The sequence below is a fragment of the Juglans microcarpa x Juglans regia genome, chromosome 6S (genome assembly GCF_004785595.1).
Source record: "Juglans microcarpa x Juglans regia isolate MS1-56 chromosome 6S, Jm3101_v1.0, whole genome shotgun sequence".
NCBI classification, from domain to species: Eukaryota; Viridiplantae; Streptophyta; class Magnoliopsida; order Fagales; family Juglandaceae; genus Juglans; species Juglans microcarpa x Juglans regia.
Window position 1 is genome coordinate 4,741,827 of NC_054605.1, and position 25,262 is coordinate 4,767,088.

The following is a 25,262-nucleotide window of genomic DNA, read 5'->3' on the forward strand; positions in this document are numbered from 1 at the left end:
CACCACTGCATAGTATACAAGTTTTAATAACAAAGTGGTGTGTATCATGAGGTTCAAATGCAAATATTTTTAGAGACATTGATGCAGTTATTTTCTTTTGTAGAAATTCAATGAAAAATATAATCAATAAATTCTAAGCAATTAGAGATTCAAAAGTGAAGATTAAAGGAAAGTTGATCTGGGGAGGTCCGGATTTCGGGGGAATAGGCCAAGAAAATCTCAAATTGAGACAAATTAGGAAGACCTGTAGTCTAGGAGGCAACTGACAGCTGATTGGTATTTCAAGTGTAACTTTCTCATATGATCTCAGATTGATACAATTTTTTGGTGTGCTAGAAACTTGACTTCAAGACCGACAAATTCTTGTCTAATGGAATTTTCCAAATGGGGAAGTTTAGGGAGTCAAACGGAGACTTGAAATTAGGGCAAAAGGAGGGACACGACCTAGTTTTTTTGGCTATGCCTTCCCCCCACCTTTGCTCTCTTGTGAAGGCTGTTTTCTAGTGTGGGTTTTTGTGCTTTATTTTAGTTTTCTCATGCAAAGATTTTCCTCAAATCCATGGCTCTTGTGACAAACTTGGTTGGCTAAATTTTCGTACTAAGGTTAAAGGTGAAGTCTAATGATTTCGATATTGTTTTGGATCAACAATAGAGTTTATATTGTGAGTTTGATCGATTGAATGGTTTTATTATTGAATACTTTGATTATCTATATATTTATCTTAATTCATTTTGATTTCTGAATACATTGGATGCTTGAAAAATCCATGTGATATTCAAATGGGTTTGTGAATGTTTCTACCATCAATTATTCATGCTTAATCTTTAGTGATTAGTTTTCTTGGCCTTAATTGCTAAATTTTCCAGTTAGACAGAATCATTATTCTAGTTTAACTGTGGTAAATTGATTGGAGATAATATTCTAAATTATTAGATGGATCCTTGAAACTTAGTTGTTCTCCATATTGATTTATTTTATCATTTTAGTTGAATTCTATTACTTTAAAAATCTTTACCTCAGTAATTCCATCCTCTATTTGATTGCATGTTCCTTTAAATAATTTGTTTTCATTGTTTAAGTTTATTTTCTTTATCATATAAGTCAATCTCTGTGGATTTGACCCTGCTAGGTACTACAACACTTGTATACTTGCAAGTAAAATTGCTCTGAGTTTTTGGTTCACTACTTTGAGTCAAATTTTAGACGTAACAAGTTTTTGGCGCCGTTGCCAGGAATTGCAACATGTGATAAGAGCTTTAAAAATAATATTTTGCAAACTTTCTCTTGTTTTTGTAGGTACAACTTTTGTTTATTTTGTTAAAGATAGGGATTGAGTAGCATTGCTTTCATGTTCATATCATTTGGTAATCTTGTTCCCTTCTCTTTTATTTTCTTGCTTATTTTGCATTTAGTTTTTAGAATAGAAGACATTAGGTGGTGCATGCATTGATTAATTTTGAGACTTTTCCATAGCTTTTAGTTTTTTTTTTTTTTATTGGATGTACTTGAGCCTCTATGATGAATGATCTCATGGCAATGTGATCAAACTGGTAGATTGTGGAAAGAGGAAATTGTTTTAGGAGAATTGTCTGATAGGTTGTTTGGGAATTCCAAGAATTCTCATTCTGACACCATGGCTGACGATCATAGTGTTCGTGACGAACTTAAAAATGATTATGTTCAAAATAATCCACCAATGAGGACTTTGTGTGAGTATTTGCAACCAACAAGGACAAGCAATCCATCTTGCATGATTTCTCCTACGAATATGGGGAATTTTGATTTAAAGTCGGGAGTAATTCAATTACTTCCCAAGTTTCATGGCTTAGGCTCAGAAAGTCCTTATTTGCATTTAAAAGAATTTGAAGAGGTTTGTACAACTTTGCAAAAGCAAATTGTCAATGATAATATTGTTAGATTAAAGTTGTTCCCATTCTCTTTGAAGGAAAAAGCTAAAAATTGGCTTAATTCCTTGAGACCAGGATCTATTGGCACATGGCAAGAAATGCAATGAGAATTTTTGAAAAAGCTTTTTCCTACTCACAGGACAAACACTCTTCGCATAAACATTATGACTTTTTCTAAAAAAGAAAATGAGACTTTTTTTCAGTGTTGGGAGCGTTTTAAGGAATTATTGCTAACTTGCCCACATCATGGCTTTGAGACTTGGCGCACCATTAGTTTTTTCTATGAAGGTTTAATGTCTCAAATGTGCCAGTTTGATGGGAATCAAAATGGGCCTAGACTTAAAGATCCTTTGCAAATTCCAGATAGGCCAATTACAAGATCAAGAGCTAAGAAGATCAAGGAAGCAATGCAATGATTGGTGCAATCCACTTGGGACGAGTCTACCAAGAGCTGAATATTCAATATGGGCTTGAGAGAAGGAGATCCAGTGATCATCCACATAATGCTCGTCCTTGTGGTGGGACTTTTTATAAAATGATTTTAGAAAGGACAACGGGAATTACCGTTCGATTTAAAACTTTTTACATCCATACCCAGGGTGCAAGACTCTACGTTATAAAATAAAATGAGCTTTGAGAATAAAAGAGGTTTAAAGCAGAAAACATTAATTTTAATAATAAAAGGCTTCTCATATATTTAAATGCTCGTGCCTAGACTTCCGTGCTCTTCCCCTTGGGCCGTGTCAGTCTTGATGCGTACTGCTCATTCAGTCCCTGTGAGGGGAAGGGGTATGCATAAAAACTAAAATGAGTCAATGACTCATAAGCATTACTTCATACGGTTAAAATATAACAACATGGGTTTTCATTCATGCATTCATCATACCATACATACTATACGTACATGCATGCGTGCATTCGATTGAAAACATCATTGGACGGAGTTTTTCGTTAAAAAGAGTTTTCTCTTTGTAAAACGTGTCTCCCGTCAGTGCCTTCGTTTCTTCAAGAGTGCGATGCATTCATGCATTTATACATTCTCCGTGTGTTGGGGTTAGCGGTCTTCCTTTGGACCTAGACTCCGCCCGTGGCCACGGGTTGGGAATCCTTTTTTAGTCAGGGGGCAGCACTAGATGCACTACCAGTATTACTTACCCGGCATTGCAATCTGCCCATTCATTGGTATCCTTTCCATCCATTCATGTGGTCATTACGTATTTTCATACATTAAATGTTCAGTCCTTTCATTCAGTCCATTCCTTCAGTCCTTTCTTTCAGTTCATGGAAAAACGTCATTTAAAAGCATGGGCTTAAACATCATCTTTCATGGCATTCGTAAAACATCAGTTCATGGCATCCATAAAAGCATCAGTTCGTAGGGACTTTTTAAAACAACATACTTTCTTCGCGTCGTTTAAAGCATTATTTAAAGCAACATTGTTTTTAATAGAAAATACATACAATAGATACAGCGTATAGTCATCCATTCACATGAGTATAATTAATACTTGGGTGCGTAAAAATGGGCTGCCGAGGAGGGGCCGTACATACGTATACCATTGAACACTTATACTTAGCATGTTTTTGGTAAAATATCTTTCGTGTCATTTAGTAAGGAAAAAGCGTTTCATTTTCCTTTCTTGTATTTTAGAAAACTCTAGAAGAGTATGAACGTAATACTTACCTGGACTCCATGCTACTTTCATATCATGCAGTCCTTTCATGTGCGTGTCAGATGGCAACCTACATCCATACACATAACCTTGATGTTATTCTTTATCTAATGCATAAGCAACTAGACTTAAAAGACATAACTACAATTCACTTGGAATACTCTCCTTCTATCTCGTGCTCTTACATGCCTTTTACTATATTAAAACCTTCGGGATCTATTCACGGTCACTACCTCTTCCAAACTCGACGTTCTACTTCGAGTGCTCATCCCCTAAGGTGAACCCACGATTCACCTTAGGATTAAGACACTAAGGCCTTCGTCTTACTCTTCTTACTCACTGACAGAATCACGCATCCCAATCCTAGACAATACACCCATCATTATCTTCATGCACCTTAGCTCACACTAAATCCTCATTCCCATCCATACACGCCACACGACACTAAGCCAACTCTGAGGCTTAAGCACCATGTAACTACGTTTAGGACAGATTACCCATTACATGTGGTGAATCCATCCGGCACGTGTGTCTAATCAGATTACACACGTACCTTACCCCCTTATCACTAAGACCAATGTATAACGCATTGATCACCGACTTGTGTAAACAAGCACCATACTCCGATACCAACCTTCTCTTAACTTGGCTAGCATGACTCTTCATGCTACCCGTCCCTTTTGACAGTTCATCCCAACACTTAACACGACAAGACTCTGTTCACAACCACGCCTTACGTCACGTCATATAGGTCAAGATTACTCCCAAGCTACACCGTGACCGTATCACGTCACCTGACATCCTGCTACACCATTTCTACGCTAACTCCTCACCTATCATAAGCACGACTGCTGGTAACCATGTCACTTCATGACATTCCCCAGTCAAGCTTCCACTGCACATTCTTACACTTGTTCTTCTACTTCACCCATACTCCCAGCCATGAGTCAACTACACGATGACACCCGTCACCTCAAACTACAGGCCACACCATAACTATTTCGGAACACTGTTCCACAATTCCCGACACTACTCATAACGCTCGGTGCTCATCGACCACACAATCATCCTTATCTCTGTGACAGGCCACACGGTGTGTCACTACACCTCTTGGAGTACACTCCATGTGTACTCCTTCTCACACGCTATGCCACATCACCACTATGACGTACACGCCATATGGTGCATCACTCCATCACATGGAGTACACTCTGCATGTACTCCCTTCATACATGCTACGCCACATAGAGTACACTCCATGTGTACTCTTCCCATTCCACATTACGCCAGGAGGGTATAGTTTACATATACTTTTCTTATCCCACACTACGCCACGAGAGTACACACTCTCTTCCCAATCCACATGATGCCACGCTTACAGCACATACTCCACAACCATATTACACAGCATAGTCCACAACACATCACAGCACACTTCCCAACTACGCCCAACACTTCGCTACACAGAATGCCCAACACTTCATTACACAGCACATCACAATACAATGAACTCCACAATACTAACAACATAGTCCACAACCTAATCAACTAATTAACATCTAACGTAAATAACGAGGGACAAAGGGTTATACCATCGACGGAATAACACGTACGTTGTTCGTTGACCATCACGGTTGATGATGTTGGAAGGGTCGTACGTGGTAGCTAACCCACGTAAAGTGGTTGTCTTGGCCATTAGAGGTGGCTAGAGGTGCGGGTCTAAGCGTAGGAGGATAAGTGGCACCTTCTCTAATGCATGTGAGACAAGTGGCGCCTTTTCTGATGCATGTGGGACAAGTGGCGCCTTGTCTAATGCATGTGGGACAAGTGGAGCCTTTTGCTATGCTATAGGGAACACAAAAGCATTCTTGAAAAGAATAATCTTGCCAAGTGGCATAGCTCCTTGGAAATTCGAAATATCCCTCATCCGTGCTTTTCCTAGGAAATGTAAAAATAACCTTGCATGGACGCCATGTGTTAAAGCCCCCCCTTTGTCTCTCCTTGGGAAATCCAAAGGATCATTTGCATGAGTGACATGTGGCATGGCATCTTGTCAAAATTCAAAATCCTAATAGGCTCCTTGGGTATGCTCCCCCATATGGTCCAGATTCAATGAATCTTTAGGACAAAATTGACATTTGATAAATCCTAACCCTAGGCTTGAACCTTGTAGACTTGTGCATGCTTTCCAAGTGGCAAAAGGCATGTAGGATGTGGGTGAATGTTCACCATGCTTCTTTCCCTTTCCCCATGCGCCTCTTCCTTTTCCCATGCATGTCCCTTACTCTTCCCTAAGCAAGAAGCTTCTTCTTCCTATGCATGTTCCCTAGGTGACTTTCCCAATTCCTTATGCTTCTCAAGAACGCAAAACATGACATGTGGCAATGTGGTGGCCGAAATCCTAGGGGTACAAGGGTAATTTTTGTGAATGACAAATGGAAAAATGTCAGAAATTAACCTTGAGTGGGCATGTGGCTTAAGAATTCGAAATTCTCTTGGTGTTCCAATGTAAATCCTTTAGAAAATCTCACATTTGTCTTTCCTATGCGAAATCTTCTTGGAACTCTTCATTAAGAACAAGTGGTGTGTGGTGGAGGTGCTTCGGAGTGTTTTAGCCGAAAACCTAAGGGCATATTTGTCCTTTGATATAAGAGTTTCTTCATCTAATCTTCTAGAAGGTTAATGCATGCTCGACACTTGGCAAAGTCTGACTAAAATTCGAAATCCTATATGTCTCCCTTTGGTTTCCCATGCAAATCTTCTAGAAAAGCTCCATTTCACTTCCCTAGGCTTCCCTTCCCAAGATATCTACCTTGGAACTCGAAATTGGGCAAGACAAAGGGTCTAGGCATGTGGGAAAGTGGTCTAGCCAAAAATCTCTTAGTCTTCCTAGGTTCCTTTTGTCCCTTGATTCTTCTAAAAGGTTTCTAGCATGCTGACAAGTGGTAATTTCTCTAGGGTAGGCATGCAAGTGACCTCTTGGTGCTTCCCTACACTTCTCTCTCACCCTTATCTCACTATCAAGTCTAGATTAGTGTAACACATGCATGACACATGGCACTAGTGACTAAGATTTAGGTCATGGACCTAAAGCCATTGGGCCTGGGTTTCTAAATAGGGCCGAAATTCACAAGGCATTCTAGGATTACTCTCCTCTTGGGCTCAAGTTGCTAAATCAAATACTCTAACGCTTTCCAAAATAACCAGAGCTCCCAATATGCCATGGCAACTAAGAATAAAATCTATGGGCCATGCTTAGGCAAGCTCGGGTCATCACAAGGACTTCCCTACTCTCCAGGGAAGAATATGGGAAAGAAAAAAGCCCCTTACACTCTGGATAAGGGAAAGGAAAAAGTACATGTCATAGTTGCGGACGGAAACCTAATGGTGAATGTCGTTTCGCCATTGGAGCATGCTTTTAGATGTGGTCAAACTGGCCATACGATTTGGGATTGTCCACATCATGTGACGGGAGGAGCATCAACACCTGGAAACAAAGGAAAGACCCTCGCAGAAGGCTAAAGTCCATGCAATCAGACCAAGAGTAGTGGATCTGGAAGCTGAGCAAGCTACGAAGGCTGGAGTAATTACTGGTAACATTCTAACCCTACTATGGATGGTAGCTTGAGTTTGTTAAAAATCCTTGAGTAATCCTAGTTACCTTTGTAGGTAAAGTTAAGTTAATGCAACAATTGGTTTGTGCTCTGTTTGATTCTGGAGCTTCGCGTTCCTTTGCCATATGATTACATAAGAAGGTGTAAGTTGAGTGTGGAATCTTTATCCCAAAAGGTTTTAGTAGCTATTCCAGACGGGAAGGTAGTTGGATGCACTCGAATAGTTAGAAATTGTCCGTTGGAAGTCGCAGGACTAACCTTGTCAACAGATCTAATCGTTTTCCATTTAATGGAATTTGACTTGATCCTAGGAATGGATTGGCTATCTATGCACTATGCGAAGATGGAAGGTGATCTTTGAGTTATCCTCAAAGGACAAGATCTTTTTATGGGGAAGTAGTGAAATCGTTTCCGTCGACCTTGATGGTAAGACGTGTCATGAAGGCTCTGAAGGAAGGAGCTAAGGCATATCTAGTGATTATGACTAGTGTAACAGAGGAAACTAAAGGAGTCGAAGGGATTCCTGTGATAGAAGGATTTCCTGAAGTTTTTACCGATAATCTGCCTGGACTACCCCCCAAATCTGGATATGGAGTTTGTAATTGAGTTGAAGCCAATTACGGCCCCAGTATACAAGGCACCATATTGAATGGCCCTGGTTGAGTTAAAGGAACTGAAAGTTCAGATATGAGAATTTCTCAAAAAGGGTTTTATTCACCCGTGTTCATCCTGATGGGGTGCACCAGTTCTTTTTGTGAAAACGAATGATGGTACTGTGAGGATGTGTATTGATTATCGGGATTTGAATAAAGTGACTATTAAGAACAAGTACCCGTTACCACGGATTGACAATTTGTTAGATCATTTGCAAGGAGCGTCAGTATTCTCTAAAATAGACCTACAGTCAGGATATCATCAGTTGAAGATTAAAGATCAAGATGAAGCTAAGACAGCTTTTCGAACTCGTTATGGACACTTTAAATTTTTGGTAATGCCTATCGGATTGACAAATGCCCCAGCAGCATTCATGGATTTGATGAACCTGATTTTTAGGAAATATTTAGACAGCTTTGTAGTAGTGTTCATTGACGACATCTTGATTTATTCCCAAAATGATGAAGAGCATAAGGAGCACTTGAGGATGGTATTGAAGATCTTGCAAGAGCACTAGCTTTAAGCTAAACTTAGTAAGTGTGAGTTTTGACTTAAGAGAGTGAAATTTTTGGGACATGTCATTTCCAGTGAAGGTGTGGCAGTAAACCCTGCTCAGATAGAAGCAATGATGGAATGGCAAAAACTGACCAATGCTCACGAGATACGGAGTTTTCTGGGTTTTCCAGGATATTATAGAAGATTCGTTGAAGGGTTTTCTAAACTGTCTGGTCCTTTGACAGCATTGACAAAGAAGAATGTCAAGTTCGTGTGGAGTAAGAATTGTGAAAGGAGTTTTCAGGAACTCAAGAGAAGATTAACCACGACACCTGTGTTGGCTTCGCCTGAGCCTCATAAGCCGTATGTGGTTTATAGTGACACCTCTAAGATGGCATTAGGGTGTGTTTTGATGCAAGAAGAGCGAGTCGTCGCTTATGCTTCGCGATAACATTTGGAACATGCTGCAGTAGTTTTTGCATTAAAGATTTGGAGACAATATCTTTATGGAGAAAAGTGTGAGGTATACACTGACCATAAAAGTCTCAAGTATCTGTTTAGTCAAAAGAACCTGAACATGAGACAGAGGAGATGGGTAGAAATGATTAGCGATTACTAGTGCGAGATCAAGTATCACCCCGGAAAGGCCAATGTGGTAGCAGATGCCCTTAGTCGTAAGACCCAGGCCTACATCCAATCACTTTTGACTAGAATGAGGGAATTTGTGACGCCCACAGATTCCGCTTGGGATCGGACGGACATCTGAAGCGTCGGGACATGCAACACAAGGTTACCTGCCCTCGTTCATGACATATAAGATGCAATGTTCCTAACATGCGTCTAGCATTATGCAATATTCGCAGCGGATAAATTTTTTTTTTCTTTTGGCAATACTATGCACCAAACTTATAATATCCCAAATACTTAAAACATACTTCATACATAAAGGCATACTAACAACCGAGATCACAATACTAGTCCAAAATGATTGTGAACAAAAGAGTGCTGGAGATTTAACTCCACAAAATACAAGTTGTAATCTAGGGTAACTACATCTAAGTCACACCGTCGCTTAGTTGACCGTTTCCAGCTGGTCGATCCCTAGTTCTCCTTCAGATCCTGTAATAAGATCTACCATTCGGGGAGAAATGGTAGTTGAGACTACCACAGTGAGATTTGATTACAAATCTCAACAAGTTAACAAAAAACCTTCACACAGGTTAATGATGCATGCATGGCAATAAAGGCATAAATGCACAATCAAAGTCAATAGTAAACATAACATATCTTGACATAGCATGGTATGAAATTATAAGCATAGCATGACTTGACATAACATGGCATGAGCTGACATAACTTGAACTGAAACTGAAACTTAGCTTGACGTGACATAAACTTGAAACTTGACATGAACGTAAACTTGAACATAACATAACGTGAAACATGACTTGAACGTGAAATACATCAACTTGGAATCTTATTCAGTAGACTTAATCATTAAAGTGACCATACGGGTGCTACACAGGTCTCCTTGAGCAGTGTGTCCCTGCCGATTACCGCATCACAACACAGGTGTCTATACCAGCTGTGAGTGCGTTAATACGTACTCCACAGTTGTTGTGGCCCCACGTATCCTACGTGTCACAATTGCTATGTCTCACGTAGTGTATGCTCCACAGTTGTTGTGGCCCCATACTTCATGCTCCACAGTTGTTGTGGCCCCATTAATTGTTTGTGCCACACTTGCTGTGGACACACGTAAAATAAAGTTTGGCTCCATCGGCGTTAGTGTCTGGCTCGCTCCGGTGACCAGCTAATTAGGCCCCATTCGCAACCTGTTGACTATACTTCGTCAACTCAGGGAATTTTACACCTATTTAGACACTCCAAAGTGAACAAGGAGTTTCACTAGGATATTACCCCATCCTAGCACTTAGGGTCGTGATTGACATGAATAACTTAACAAGACTGTTCTCGAGATACACAAACTGTATTCAAGACGGAATGACATGAATATGAAAAGACAGAAGTCCTGACGTAGCGTAACGTGATGTGAACAGAAGATGACATACTTGACTTACTTTGAGTCTTACTTGTAACAGAAAATATTTTATAACATGGCATAAATGTAACAGATATTATTTCGTAACATGGCATAACATATAACAGACAATATTCCGTAACATGGCATAACATATGACAGTGAATATTACGTGAAATGAAATACATGTAACGGATGGCATACTTAACTTAACATGACATACTTGTAATGCATAGCAATGTATAGAAATACGTGAGAGAATATCTTATGTAACAGATGAATAATTCGTGATAGAATAAATACTGTGTAACAGATAAATATGTAATGACTTGGCATGGAACATATGATAACATGCATACATACACTTTAGTTCCCTTACTTATCACTCATACACATTAAACTGATAGTAAGTTAAAAGTTAACTTACCTCGATAGTCGCGTTCTACGAGAATAAGTGTGAAACATGAGGAACTGTAAGAGGGTATTCTAAAAGTTAGAAATTAATTACTAACAATTAGAAATGTGAAAAGAGGCAACTTAAAGTAAAATTACCATTTTACCCTTTACAAGTGGTAAAATGACTATTTTACCCCTAACTTAAGGATTTCATATCCTATCTCCAAAAATTACCAAAATTTACATTCCCCATGTAAATTTTGTCCTAAACTCAAATATCAACTCAGAAAAATTTAAAACCATTCACAACTATGGAAAACTCACTATTGGCGAAACCTACATAGGCCATTTCTCTTGATTTTGGTTCAATTCTTTCAAAATTCAAAACTCATGATTAAACCAAAATTTTATAACAAAGATCTTCCTATCCTAAGTTTAAAAACACACTTAAAATATCCATTAGGAAAAATCTATTCATCAACACCAAACTTTTGTAAAAAGACCCAAACTTTTTAACAAAAAGTAAGCCCTTTAAATCACAAGTTTTGACCTTAATAAAAACATCTCCAAGAATTCCAAAAAATCAAATCTTACCTCTAACATATTCATAACATCATTCTAAGATCAACCATGCTTTAAATCATCAAACAAAAGTCACCAAAAATCACAAAACAACACTTGGAGTTTTTGGTTTTAAACATAGTCCAAAACAGAAACTTTTCTCTCAACTACATTTGATCAATCTCTTGATCCATGGCTTAAAGACATGTGATCTTCAAACTAAAACATCACATGGTCTAACAATGTGTCCTAAAGAAGATCTAACCATCAAACTTAAAATCACATGGCTAAAATTCAACAAAACATGGATCTAACCAAAAAACATCAAATCTTAGGCCAAACCGAAATCCTCTTACGTAGAAAAATCATATCTTTAAAAATAATACTAAAAATCTTCTAAATAACATCCTAAAATGTATATAAGAGGCTTAGGATCATCATATAAAAATATCAAAGCCTTTGGAATAAGATTATACCACGAAATATTTAAACTTTCACAAAACAAAAACTGTTTTCCCACCTCCAGTTTTCAAGTTTCTAAATCTAAGGAAATCTATCATCAAAAGCTTTAGTCATGCAATAAAACCTCAATGAAAATTCATAAAAAAGCATGTTAAAAATACTCCATAAAATTTTCGGACCAAGATATGTCCATTAGCTTGGTCAAAAATTCCAAAACATATCATACTCTCCAGTTTCACGCCCAGAATGACCTTTGCATGGTTAAAAATACCTTTTACTAATCAAATGAGCATGGATTGAGACTAGTAAGATATCTACGGAAACTAGACTCAAAGAAGAACAACTTAGATGAAGGAAATATCGTGCAAAAATACTTACAAAGGGTCAAAAATGGCCACGCAAAAATACACAGAAATCTGCCCGAGAGAGCGCTTTTGGGTTTCTCTCTAAGAACGGGGGAAAGAAGTGATGAAATGGAGAGAAGTGTGTCTTGCACGACTTTAAACTCCTGGAAGTGGAAGTTATGGACTTGATAGACCCTTGATTGGAGTTGGCTATGTGACATAAAGTAGAGAATAGTGAGAGGCATGGACTGGCTGCAGCAGCTGTGAGAGATGGAGGTTGATGGAGTGGATTTCTCCTTCCCATCAAGGCACTATTGGGTGCAGCCAATGGCAGTGGATGGTCTGCCATGTGGGGAGGAAACTTCTCTAAGAAGCTTTGCCAAGGTGGCCAATTTCGTGGGCCTTGGTGGGCCCCAACCAAGTGGGCTTCAATTTGGGGTTTAAAGGGGGTTTGGTTAGGGTTTGAGATGCTATCAAGCCCAAAACCAATTTTTCTTGGCCCAATAAAATTTCCAAGGTTTAAAAGGTTGGATAATGATGTCATGACAAGGATTAGATTAATTAATAGCATGTGGAAGTGATTTAATCAAGTGATTAAACACAATACTAGAAATTGGATTAAAAAGGGTTTAGAGGCCAACTTAGGGTTTGGGGAAACCGTTTAGGGTTTTGGTTTCAATCAAGCTTTTGGGGTTTCAATTGGATTCCAGCCATTTAGGGTTTTGCTAGGGTTGAAACCCTCTTTGGTCTGGCACAATTTGGTTGAGCAGATGAAACAAGGTTTTGCTTAGGTGGCATAATCTCACACCTTGATTTCCTTTACAAATCCATCTAATGGCTCCTCATGGTGCCAAGTGTCTAATACTATTCACTATGTGTGGCTAAGATCTTGCCGAGTGTCCAAATAAAGCTTCCCTAACCTAATTTGGACATTCCACACTGTGATTTTAAAAAATACTGCACTAGGTGCGCTTATCGAAGTCACTATTCACTCTAAAAAATTGCGTAATAAAATTAGTACTGAAAAATTCTAAATATTCATATTAACCTATAATGAAAATCGTTTACTGAAATTCAACCCCGAAGTGCCCCTAAAAATAATTTCACAATTTTCAACAGACGTTTCGTCCGGAATTATGAAAATAGGCTATTACGCCATAAAATCCTAAATAATCCACTGAGTCTAATGGCGTAGACCATAATGCATTCTAACACTTCTAACTACCTCAAATAATTAAACTCATAAATTTAGCACCATAGTGAGTGATAACACTGATTATGATGACAGACTAAAACCTGAGCGATTGGTCGATTCGTAAAAACGTATGGGTTTTCACGAGGTTCCTAAGGTCAAAAGAAATTCTACCAGTGAATTTCTTGTGGGCTGTTACAGAATTGCTAATAGGAAGGCCACCAAGAGATGTCAGGTTAACAATGATGTAGGAGATCATGCCATTCACAAACAAAGAAGTCATTGAATGACAAAATAAGGATGATAAACTAGAGAAATTGCGGCAGAAAGTCCTGAAATCCAAAGGACCGCAACACTTCTAGATTGGCAAGGATGGGATGTTACATTATTAGGAGAGGAAAGTGATTCCTAATGTTCCTGAATTAAAGGAAAGAATTATGAAGGAAACCCATTGTACACCATATACTGCTCATTCTGGTAGCACCAAAATGTATCAGGACTTGAAAGGACAATCTTGGTGGGATGGAATAAAAAGAGATGTGGCTGATTTTGTTGCAAAATGTTCAATTTGCCAATTGGTAAAAGCTAAGCATCATAGGCCAGCTGGAAAGTTACAACCATTACCGATCCCAAAATGGAAGTGGGAGGATGTGTCTATGGATTTCGTGGTAGGTTTGCCAAGGACATCATCAGGAAAGAATTCGAATTGCGTCATAGTTGATCGCTTGACCAAAAGTGCACATTTCCTACCAATTGCTAACACATATTCGTTGGACCAGCTCTCGCGAGCCTATATTAAGGAAATAGTCAGACTTCATGAAGTGCCTAAGTCTATAGTATCTAATAGAGACACGCAGTTCAATGTACGAAAGCAAGTAAAATTGATCCGGGAAAGGATGAAAACAACTCAAAGTCGTCAAAAGAGTTATGCCGACAAGTGACAAAGAAACTTAGAGTTTGATGTGGGAGACTAGGTGTACGCCAAGGTATCACCTATGAAAGCAATCATACAGTTAAGAAAGAAATGGAAATTGAGTCCCAGGTATGTAGGACCATTCGAAGTTATGGAAAGGGTCGGTGCAATCGCATATCATTTGGATCTACCAGTTGAGATGCAAGGAGTACACAATGTCTTTCATGTATCATCATAGAAGAAGGGCTTTGGTGAATACAGTCTGTAGTGATGGAAGCCGGTAGCATACGACCTCAACCAAATTTGTCGTATGAAGAATGGCTTGTTCAGATCGTGGATAGCAAAGAACAAAAACTAAGGAATCGAAAGGTGTTATTGGTAAAGGTTCTTTGAAATGATTGGTTATATCTTACTTTTTGAAACAATTGATTGTTTATATCTTACTTTCTTGTGTGTGTGATTGTTTTTGCATTATCTGTGAATTTTAGTAATGATATGTGCACCTACCATACCCGTGAACAGGGCATGGCTCATAATAGGAATACCCCTCGCATGTTTGTATCTTCAGTAACTCAGATTAGAGCAAGACGTGAACACAGTCGTCGAAATTGACAAATAAGGAGGGATTAGATGATAAGAGCTCATTGGTAGCTGATAAGTGTTATTTTTATGTGATTTTTATCACTCTTTTATTTATGAAAAGTGTTATTTTCCCTTCAATACTATTGATTTTATTTTATTTCTACATATTTTATTTTATTTTCTTCGATTTGAAGAAATGAGAAGATTTAGTGCAAAATAGACTACGAATCCAGACCGATTAGAGGTAGCGAGATCTAAAGAGAGCCGATGAGATTTGGGTAAGGAGCCTTATCCCGTGGGTAGCAAAGAAATTTCTCTCACCCAAAGGCAAGAAGACTTACCTCTCGGTAGGCAAGGAGACTCGAGACCAGAAGGCACGAAGATTTGGCGACAAGGCTCTAGGCGGTTAGATTGGGCGATTAGTCTAAACAACCAACTTAAAAGACCAACCTAAACAACATCGTCGGCAACAACTAGAAAAGGCGAGAGAATTCTTTCGTCCCGATCTGGAGTCTTTCCACTCGGTAGGTGAGGAGAGGGTCGTGTCGTCTTTGTGACCTCCATGCCAGTTATATTCAGTGCACACGGCATCTACCCAATGGGACCCTTTCAAGTTCTGTAATCAATCTATTGGCGATCAAATCCTCCCAAACTCCATAATTCAAGCCACATATTACTGAAACTTCCATTTTTGATAATTCTGATATTCTTGGGATAATTTCCTTTCTAATTTCATTATGAACTAATTCTATTTTCTAGAGTTTTGATGTAGCCTAGCATTGAACACACAATTTATATTCCAAGTTATTTTATTTTCAATATTTCCGATTGAGTGTTTATCCCTTGTTTTTCATGCTTACAATTTTCTAGCTAACTATTATTCGATCTTTTGGATTGCAATGAGATTGAGAGGTGATTTGTCATTAAAGCTCTAGGATTAAATACCATTAGTTGAGTGAAAGGAGAGATGCTTTACAGTGACTAGTGTGATTTTCAAGAAAAATCCAAAGAACTTAATGAGTCTCTATTTAGTTAAATTCACATAGAGATATGGAGTTATTAGTTGGAGATATTTTTGGTATTGTTCAAGAGAAAATATTGAATAGTTAAGGAATTTTTATCATCAATTTTGGATAATTGAAATTCTATAACAAGGAAGAATAAATTGTGTGGGATTTGCTAGATGAAGTCAAATGTTCTGGATCTATTCTTATTATCTTTAAAATCTTAATTTTAATGCTTTTGTCTTCAGTTTAATTTAGATAATCCATTCTTCAAGTTTCGATTTTCGAAATATTAATTAATTTAATCGATTTCAATAATCAATAGCATAATTATTCACTGTGGGTTCATATCCGTTTTCTTTAAAACACTTCACTACTTGTTATGATTTTGTGTACTTGCAGATTTATTTTTATGCTAACATGTTTTTGGCGCCGTTGACGAAGAATAGTTATTTGTTATTGATATTGATACCAACTAGATTTTTACTATTTTGGATTTTATTTATTTTATGTTATTTAAAAAAAATAACTAGGTGTACAATAAAGAGAAGAAGAAAGAGGTCACCACTTCCAAATTTAATATGGCCGACCAAGAGAACAAGGCATTCAGAGATTATGCTATGTCCGAAATTGCGGCTCGGTTGGCAAATCAATCACAACAAATAAGTAAGATGAACATTAATGCTATTCAAACTAATGTTGTTTGTTATCATTGCGCAAGAAATCATTCAAGTGTAGATTGCCAAGTGGGGAATCCTTTTGCCCAACCAAATTATGAACAAGCCCATTATGTGTCCAATTTCCAACGTCAAAATAATCCTTATTCAAACACGTTCAATCCCGGATGGAGAAATCACCCTAATTTTCCATAGAACAATAACCAAGTGCCAGCTAGACCACCTCAATAGCTTGCACAGCAAGAGAAGAAGCCAACACTTGAAGAAAATGATCATGTAGTGCATGCAAAAGACTGATATGGTGAATCAAAACAACTCAGCTTCAATCCAAAATCTTGAGGCACAAATCGGTCAGATCTCAAACATGCTTACCGAGAGGACAACAGGGACTTTACCGAGCAACACTGTGACCAATTCGAAAGAACAAGTCAAAGCCATAACATTGAGAAGTGGGCGGACATATGACCAGTCGGTAAATACCGAGCAAGAGGCTAAAGCTGTCGAAAATATGGAGTCCAAGAAGAAGGAAACTGAGTACGAGTTGAAAGAAGCAGATCGATAGGCGACCGACCAGCAAGCTGAGAAGACAAAAGAAAATAAAGGGGTTGCAAAATCCAAGAAATTCATGGATTTTATTTTTGAAACTTATTCTCCTTCAATTTATAATCCACCAATTCCTTTTCCGCAGAGGTTAAGAAAAAATAAAATTGATAATCAGTTCTCTCCACAGTTGGCGATTGAGGAGAGCAGTGCAATTGTACAAAAGAAGCTACAGCATAAGGAACTAGGTCTTGGAGAAGCAAAACCGACCACCATCTCTCTACATTTGGCGACTGAGGAAAGCAGTGCAATTGTATAAAAGAAGTTGCCACCTAAGGAACTATGTCTTGGAGAAGCAAAGCCGATCACCATCTCTCTACAGTTGGCGAACAGATCCATTAAATACCCAAGAGGACTCATTGAGGACGTACTGGTGAAAGTTGATAAATTTCATCTCCCTTACCAACTTCATTATACTTGATATGGAGAAGGATGAGGAGATCCTTTTGATACTGGACCGATCTTTCCTTGCGACAAAGAGAACTTTAATTGATGTCTAGAAAGGGAAACTCGTTTTAAGGGTAGGTGAGGAGTAGGTCACTTATGATGCATTTAAATCCTATGAAATTCCCTTCTGACGTACATTCTTGTTTTCAAATAAGAGACGGAGACGTGGCCATGGCCGACGAGACTTATGGAGCTAAATTCTCAAAGCTACCATGCAAGCTTGAACTCAAACCGCTTCCATCAAATTTAAGGAACAAAGAGGCTGGGGAGATCTCCAAGGGGTACATGGCTACACCTTCAAGGAAAATATTCAATTGGAAGACCAGAAAAAAATTAGGGGAGCATCTCTTACCTTCTCTCATTCTTTGCTTTAATTTTTCTTCCTTTTTCCCATTGAGGACAGTGTGATATTTAAGTTTGGGGGGAAAATATATTATTTTATTTATTTAAAAAGTAATAATGATAATGATAAAAAAAATAGTATAGTTTGATGAATAAAAAACCTCTGATAAGAATAAGATTGAAATTAATTATAAGTTTTAGGAAAAATTCTCATTGCTTAAGTCTAGTTGTTAATTTTTTGCTTAATCTTACTCAATTTGATATTTTCTATGTTCAATAAATGCATCTTATGATCATGAATTGTTTTGAGTACTTAGAGAAATTTTATGTGAATTTTGTGAATTTGTATGGTGTGATGCCCCCAGCCCCCGCTTGGGATTGGACCGTGACTGAGACGCTGGGACATGTAATACAAGGCTACGCACACCCCGTACATGACAGGTAATATGCTATGCACCTAAGTACACTAGCAGTATACAATAATGTACCAGCGGAAAAATTAATGAAAGTCGGATAAACTAAGCAACTCAATATACAATTGCAAAGCACATGGCACCATAAACTAATACCATAACCCAAAATATTGTCCAAAATGTAAACATAAGCCATAAAGGCATAATATCCCAAAAAGCATGAAGCATACTTTTAAAATTCCCAAAACACGGGATTCCAACAAAAGCAACATAAATCCACAAAAGTTAGCCATAAATGTTGTTGCCTTCCTTCTTCTTCTTTTTTCCACAAAATATTTAACTCTCGTACTCTTCATAACCATTGTCTCATTGGGAGATAGATACCAAAAGACCCCATGGGAGTGCTGAGGCTCGGGCGGTATCAAACCTAGATCCTTTGCTATTGCCTTCGCGTCAGCCGAAGCCTTAAAGGCTCACTCTAAATATGTAGACAATTGGACCATATTCCACCAAAACTTCAAGTTTTTAGAGGGTTGATAGATCGTAGCATCAATTTTTGTCTCACTAATACTATGTAAGATCTTCCTAAGAAGCTTAGCCGTATGAATTAGTACATCAGCAGTGTAGTCTTGACGAGCCTGAATAGTGAACTCGCCTTCTACCAGGGAACCATCCTGGTTCATGTTTCCTGGATATCTTAGGTACCTGTTACAATTTCTACCATTCCGGTTGGGGAATGGTAGTGGAAACTACCACAATGAGATTTCAAGAAATCTCAGCAAGTAATCACACAATATACCACAGTCAATACAAGCATACAAAAGGTATATCATGATATGTGCGTGCATAGACATGTACTTGACTTATGCACTTGACCATTTTCAAAAGAGTTGTAATAGAGACTTAGACTTTTCATGAAAACTTCTTAACTTATCTTATCCACGTGATCTTATCCAGAACTTGCCTTATCAGAACATATCACAAGATTACATCGAGTGATCCTTATCATATCACGAGATTTTCATCAAGTGATCATTATCTTATGAGCTCTTATTCATGTTTAGAGGGTGGACACAACACGACTCCCCTCCTTGCACTGCAAGTTCCTGCTAGTTACCACACCATCAACGGTCCGTACATCGTGATGAATACGTCATAAACAGAGAATCATATTAACTCGACCTTACTTCGTCGGGTTACATGCCTTATGCACCCACTAGCGTTAGGTGCTTCCTCGCTCTGGCATCCTTTAAAAAAAATCATTGGAGGCTCGTCAACTATTCTTCGTCGACCCAAGGGTTACCACTCTATTCTTAAGCACACTAGAGTGGACAAAGGAGTTCAACTAGGACATTCCCCCACCCTAGCACTTGGGGTCATGATAAAACTTTTTCTTTGGAAACATTTTCCTTAAAAACACTATTTTAAAAACACTTCTTTGAAAACACTTCTTTGAAAGCACTTCTTCCCCAAATGCATGTGACATGAGACTTAAACATATTTACTTATACTTGACATATGACATATGAAATGCCATGCATGAAACAACCAAGCATAACATATTCATTTCATAGCATGATCACATAAACCATGATAGATATCAAAACATATACATAGAACCATAAAAACTTGCTTAGGCAAACTCATAGGCACAAAACATGAAGATTCATCACATAAACATGTTCCAAACTTCAAGCATATAATATAGAAGTCAAGACATAGTGTAACAAAATAGGAAATCATAGATTTGTGACTAGGTCCGAAACTTTCAAGCGTATTCCAACTGAAACTTCATATTACCTAAACCATCAACCTCAAACAAATGAAAATCGAAACTCATGGGCATGTTTCATGGTATTTTCATCATAAATCCGAGGCATATAGTTCCTTTCTTAAAGTTACTTAGGAGCATATTATCATATCCAAACAACCAACCAATAGATATCAAGCAAAGCAATCAAAAATCCGGGAAGGATTTACACAATCATATACGAATATTAACTAAGAATAAATTGAGTGTATACTTACAAAATCCTCGTAAAGGAATACTGGCAAGCTGTAAATCCGAACATACTATATTAGAAAGAGCATCTAAAACCCTAACTCATATTCGTGAGTGAGTGTGTGTGTTTCTAAGGCATCACTTGGTCTTAAACCATTCAGCTTCTAGGTTTTCAGGTTAAAACCCCCTTCATTTCACTCATAAGGTAAAACAAAACCTAAGGTAGGCAAGAATACATGTGATGATCGAAACATGGAGGATAAACTCCCCCTTCAATATTCGGCCTCAAGGGTTTCTCTTGGAAACCCTAGGTTATTTCCAAGAAAATAGTAGAAAGTGTGTGTGTTCTATCATTTCTCAAAATCTAATGAGATTTGAAATCTCATTTTCAGATTGAGAAAAGACTTGTGTTTGAGCAAGACTTAGGAGAAACCAAACCTTACCTTGCTATGTAATACCCGAGTCCTACTACGTAGGTCCTTACGTCATTTTCATTAATTCTTTAAGTTAAATATTTTGAGATAAATATATTTTTATTACTTCCAATTATTTTATTTTAAGATGAGTATGTTTTATTTTAAAATATGGTTTATTAAAATAAATCAAGGGTATTCTTTTTAAGACTTTGAAATATTTCTCTTAAGTCCTTTAATTTTATTTAATTATAAAATTGTCCAATTAATCCCTACCATTGAATTGGTAGGTGAAAAGCATTCTTGAGGTGGCTTGATCTCCACCATCCATTTTCCAAGCTTAGGTGATAAGCTTTGACCAAAGTAAAAGTTTTCCCCCCACCCTTTCACCCGTAAGATGCTAAGATAGGCCACAAATATTTTTCCTTCCCTTTGACCCACAAGCTTCCTAAGGAAGCTATTACACCCATCGTCCAAGACAAGTCAACAAAGAGAAAAGAGAGTAAATAAAAAAAATAAAAAATAAAAAAAAACCTAATCCTAAGCATTTTCCTTACCAACCCGTTGGTCAAGGCTACACAAAGTCAATTCCCTTAGTTCCTTAACCGTCGGCTTCCTCAACAAGCCATTAGACTTCTTACTTCCTTCTCCTGCACGTCGGTTCCAAGGGACAAGAGAGCAAATCCTATTCTTCCTCTTACACCCACTGATAGCTAGAACAAGGAAAGGAAGAAAATACTTCCAGCCCTCACCGTGCGACAGACCCTCCTCTTCCATTCCATTTCTCTCTTAATCTCAAGCCAAGCTTCCAATTTTCTTCCTTCTCAAGAGGGAAATAGTAAGGTAAGAGCATCTTCAACCCTCTCCCTTGTGTATTTCAAAACTTAGCTATGGTTTAATCAAGTGAGTTTCTCTTGATCGATCATTTATGTTCGGTTTTGGACTTCCAGCTAAGGGTTTCATGTACCCTCTGTTTCCCCTAAGCCGAATCTATCTCCATCTTCCTCATTTCGTGCTTGGAGGATTTCACCAAAGGTAAAAAGCCTAAACTCGACCCACTCGGTTTTGTTGATTTTGGGAAACCTATTGAGTTGTTTTAGCTTGAATCTTAATTTCTAGTTGTTGTCTATGTGTTGACAAACATCAATGCTCTATTCTTTTGGCAAAACCGAACATATTGAAACTGTTGTGTCGTGTATTATTCTACCCTTCGAAAATGGTATATTTCCTATTTAACTTGGTTTGCCTCAAGTGATGATTGGTTAATCTTTGATGTGTACATGTAGATGTGTGAAGAAACCGTGTGTGTGTATGTGTTCTGTTTTGGCTGTCCCGGCCGTGTGTTGCACAAAGCAAAATTGTAGTCCATCCTTGTGTTTTATCAAGCTTAAGCCATGTTTTAACTTTTGTTAAAGTCATGTCTTTATGTGTTAAATTAATGGAGTTAAAGTTTATAGTTTTAGACATGTTTTCCCTAAGATATATGGCCTAAGTAAGCCACTAAGACTTTTAAATTAAATTAGTAAGCTTACCTTAGGAATTCTTAAAGTTGCCATGTATCTCCTTATTAGAACTGTTTTCAGAATATATATATATATATGAGGTTTTCTTAAGTTTCTACTACTCTTGAGATATTAAATTGTATGATTGAGATTTGGTTAAACAAAGGATGATTGAGACCATGAATGCACTGAGATTTTGCTAGCTGTCCATGTACTACAGAAACTTTGAAAATATATTCTGTTTTGGAAGCCTAAACCAGCCCACTCTATCCTTGCTCAACTTCACCCCTTTTTGTTTAACCAAAGATAAACTTTAGTATGAAAAACCATTGAAGAATAAGTGACAAAAACCAACCCTCTTGTGGGCATTGGCCTTTTGTTAGATTTACTTCCACATGATGTTACAAAGCTATCAAAGTACCCTTTTGATAAAATTTCCAAATTTGGGTGGTACTTCCTTGTTCCCTACGATGCTTAAATAAATCCCTACCATCCTATACATTTTAACTTATGATCCTTACCTATCCCTTGTATAGGAAATAATAGCCTTTAAAGAAGGACAGCAAGTAAGCTTCATGCTTTCATAGGTTCTTTAAATATTGGAAGGAGGATACTAAGAGTTGACTTGGTGCCATGTACGTAGCTAAATGGGTTAAGGGAAACGCTTTAATTCCAACTTGGAAGTTTAAGTGAACGTGTAGGGTGTCGGTTAATAAGGCTTAAAGTAAGATGGATATTAATGTATTTATTTCATTTCATTGAATAGGAGTTTATTTTCAAGTTCAAAGGAACTCACTAGTAAAGCTCCCAGGTAAGTAGCTATGACCATGCTTCTTACACCAAGCTCTCTTTATGAAAGAATGTCTCTCTCTTACTGTAAATGTTCTTCTAAAGAAAAGAGTAAATGAATATAGTATGTACAAGCCCTTCCTTGATAGTCCCTGTTAAGCACCCTATCGATTATAATTGTGTGTGTATATAAGGTAATGCATGCATGTAAGTTCTAAGTCATGAGATTTCCATACAAGCTCTCAATAAACTATTGATTATTCCTATATGTATTATAGCATGAAAATGTATCTTATTCATAAAAATGCATGTGCATCGAAGTAAGAAAGATAATGAAAATGTTTTGATTCGAAAAGGGAAGGAGATGAATGTCTCATGCCTTTTGCTTTATGAGATGCTCTAAATGACGCAAAGAAAACGTTTTAAAATGCCCCTATGAACTCATGTTTTAAATACTGCGAAGAAAGCATTTTAAGATGTCCCTACAACCTGAGGTTAAACTGTCCCTATGAACTGACGCTTTATGGATGCCATGAAAAATGATGTTTAAGCTCATGCCTTTAAAAGTGACGTTTTTTCATGAATGCACTGTTAAATGAAAAGATGATGTTAAGTTCATACTTTTAAATGACGTTTTCCATGAATGAACTATAAATGTAATGGACTGAAAGGACTGACATGAATGAATGAATGCTTAATGTATGAAATTACGCAACGGCCATATAAATGAATGAAAAAGGGTACCAATGAATGAGCAGATTGCAATACCGGGTAAGTAGTACTGGTAGTGCACCCAGTGCTGCCCTTTGACTGAAAAAGGATTCTCAACCTGTGGCCACGGGCGGAATCCAGGTCCAAAGGAAGACCGCTAACCCCAACACACGGGGCATAATAGTGTGTATCGGCCAAAGAAAGTGAAACGTAAAGTAAAGTTATTTCTAAAAAATGTTTATGCATGAAAGCTAAGTAATGTTTATGCATGAAAGCTAAGAAATGTTTATGCATGAAAGTATGGCTTATTCCTTAAACTGTTATGCATGAAAGCATTGTTAAGAATTAGCGAAAATGTTTATGTATGCATGTTTCAAAAGAAAAGAATAGATGCCTAGTATGTTCACTGCATGGTGTACTACTTACTGAGTATTCGACTCATTTTGTGTTAAATGTTTTAAACGTCTAGGTAATGATGAAAAGGCTGGAGAGCAAGGCATTACTGCAGAGGGAGAGGCAGACGCTTAGGACCTTCCCTAACTAGAACAATTATGTTACGGATGATGGGTCATGTTTATGTATAGACGTTTTATGTTGGGATGGACTCTGAGAGTCTCTTATGGATGAATGTTCGAATAGAATGTCCATCAGGTGTTCCCTTTATTAAATGAAAAATTTAGAGTGCACGTGTTTTATGTCCATGCCGATCGCATGTTATTAGAAAAAGAAAATGATGAAAAAGAAAGAAAGAAAAGAACATGCATGTAAGTCAGGATCTTGTCCTTCCTTGGACGAGGTCGTGACGTGCTAATCCTTGGGTAGTGCCGAAATCCTTCTCTTGCAAGAATCCTCCTTATTTGGTTGGAGAGAAAACACAAGAAAATGAGAGAGCTTTCAAAGGAACATGGGAGAATTGTGTGGAGAGAGTGGAAACTCATGCAAAATCCGAAAAATGGCAAGGGAAAAGCCTCATAGGCGTGAACCCTTCTCTTTATATATGAGGCCCTTCACTTCCCTCCTTGTTGTATCAAAACCCTTGCATGAAAGATAAGTGGCAAGGTTTCTTCTTCTCCCTTTCTCAAAAACCGAAAAGCCTCTTGGAGTTCCCCACTTCGATTGCATTGGGAAAGGGCATTCTTGGGAGGTGGCGTGTTGGACTTCTCTCCTTGGCCGAAAATCCCTTTTTCCCTCTTATGCCCTTCCTTCCCTTAAACAAGTAAATATCTTTTCAAGGGGTAATTTGGTAAAATCATGCATGTCTTTTCCTATTCCCAACAAGAAACTCTTAGCATGGAAGACAAGTGGCATTGGGCATGTGCCATAGCCCTAGCCGTCCTCTCCACTTTTCCATTCCCAAAGTGTTGCTTCATCTTCCCAATATTCATTCCCTATGTGACCTTTACCATTGGTTCAAAATGCATTAAGTGACAAGTGTCAAGTGAATGGAATACTTGGGAGTGTGCTAGCCAAAACCCTAAGGGCAAACTTGTCCTTGATACAAAAGTCTTATCACAAAAATCTTCTAGA

At 37.9% G+C, this 25,262-nt stretch overlaps 1 non-coding gene across 1 annotated transcript; it reads right to left on the minus strand.

Moving 5' to 3' along the window:
* Nucleotides 1–2,054: 2,054 nt before the first annotated feature.
* On the minus strand, nt 2,055–2,161 carry LOC121238007. The gene has a single exon (XR_005935053.1). It is a non-coding gene; the product is annotated as a small nucleolar RNA R71 (small nucleolar RNA).
* Between the last annotated feature and the right edge of the window lie 23,101 nt (nt 2,162–25,262).